Genomic DNA, 2,189 nt, shown 5'->3' with positions numbered 1-2,189 from the left:
AATGTATGCATGTATAACAGAGAAAACATAGATCCAAAGCATCTAGGGTTGCATGTACACCATAGTAGTGTTAGAATGCTCAAAACCCTTCAAATGATGCATTGGTGGATTGATTTGTTCTTTCCACCTTGGTCTAGACTTGGGAGTGGTTCCTTTATTGGACGTAGACCCTAAGTATGACAATGCCAACGTTTCAACACCAGAATTAACCTTTAATGAAATAAGGAATGGAATTAATGTGAAAAGAAATGTCTTGAACTACATTATGATTAATGAAATATTTTGATATAGATTGGAATGTGGAAAGACATTATTTGAAATGATGATAATATATGAAAAGATATTTATGATATGTATGAAAATAGTTTTCTTTGAAAATGCTTGAAAATATATGTTATGAAAATATGAAATGTTTTGATGGAAATGTGATAAATGTTTTGGATCACAAACCCTCTTAGCTCACGAGACATTATTTTCATACGTGTCTCTTTTTAATGCAATGTATCTTAGGTTACACTTAAGGATAGTGGATGATTGATGGTAGTTAAAAGCCAAGTGATAGAGAATGAAGTGGAACTTGTTAATTTCCTTGTTAATTTTATTGATGTAAATCTTATTGGCTTGCTATGGTTGAATTGATGATTAATGGTAACACTCAATGTTTTAATTTGTAAATGTTTTTTATTGGACTGGTTTTTGTTAAATGTGGGTTAATACCCATCATAATTTTGTTAAAACCATAGCATTTTAAAGTTTGAAAATTCGCAGTGTTACAAGTCACTAGGAATATAAGACTAAGAGTTAGGGATGTTTGTACCTAGGTCATGTCAGAGGAAAAGATAAAGTTCTAAGGTGAAGTTCTGCCCAAATTCCAAGACATCCACATTTATCATGTGAGTGCATAGTCCCTTTCATGAACATCATTTTAATACAAGTATTAATTAAAGTGTTAAATCTATGTAGAAGAGTTTATATGTGTGCCATGTTCTTATTGCCTGGAATATATGCTAACCAGATATGGTCCTAAATGTGTTAAGATATATATATCTACTATTTCATGATAATAATAATAAAAGTATCATTAGAGAGAAGGATAAATATTTATTAATACCTAAATACTCTGCGTTAAATATACATTGAAGTAGGATAATGTTGCCTAATCATAGTAGGTACTAGGAGTTGGGCATTGTAGTATTAACAATAGATAATATAAGGCTTGAAAAGGTGGCTTAAGTTTAATAAAGATGGATATTAGGTAGCATCTTCTTATGAGTACGCGTATGACATGAGAGGAGAGTAGAAATTTAACATTCCTGATTCGAGAGTATGGATTAGATTTAGTCATTCATTCGTGATTCGAGAGTATTGATTAGATTTAGTCATTCGTTCCTGATCTGAGAGTATGGATTAGATTTAGTCATTCATTCCTGATCGGACAGTATGGATTAGGTAAAGCCTTTATTTATGAATCTAAGAGTATGGATTAGGTCGTTATAAAGGATAAATATGTTAGGATCGATAGGATGGGGTTGATTGCTTATATGAGATGTATTTGTGTTAATGATATTACAGTTTTAAGATATATATTATTATGAAATTGTGGGATTGAAAACATTATGTACTCACTATGTTTTCCAACCTGACCCACTCAACTTCTTTGTATCACAGGTAGCAGTGCAAAGGTACATAGATGATGAGAGATTCAACGAGATGCAGACTGTTAGTCTTAAGATACTCTAAGACATGTTTATGCTTATGTTTCTTATATCAGTTATGATGTCCCAAAGTTTTTAATGAATAACATTTCTTCTGAAATACTTTTATGGGGCCACATTCTATATTTAGAAACAATCTTTGTTTTAAATAAGCATAAATATATTTTTTAAATGGCTGTAAAAATGAGGATGTCAGACCTAACAAGTTAAAGTCCTTAAGTACTCAAACAAGCTTCACATGAATTGTACAAAAACCTTGATTTTTGGAAGATGGATGATGATGCATGATATACACATTCACCGTAATTAAAGCTCTTATTTGGCTAAAAAATGTATAAGAATCCATAGGTTATTTCCAACAGCATAATTGTGGGATTATGTCGACGATCGTTGGTGGTATAGTTGCTGATGGTCTGTTGATTTCATTATCGCATGTTCAATTAGTTTAAATCCCATATGATGTGTTGGTTTCAT

The sequence above is a fragment of the Lactuca saligna genome, chromosome 5 (genome assembly GCF_052625555.1).
Source record: "Lactuca saligna cultivar CGN05327 chromosome 5, ASM5262555v1, whole genome shotgun sequence".
NCBI classification, from domain to species: Eukaryota; Viridiplantae; Streptophyta; class Magnoliopsida; order Asterales; family Asteraceae; genus Lactuca; species Lactuca saligna.
The sequence above is the reverse complement of the archived record's forward strand: the minus strand, read 5'-3'. Positions refer to the sequence as shown.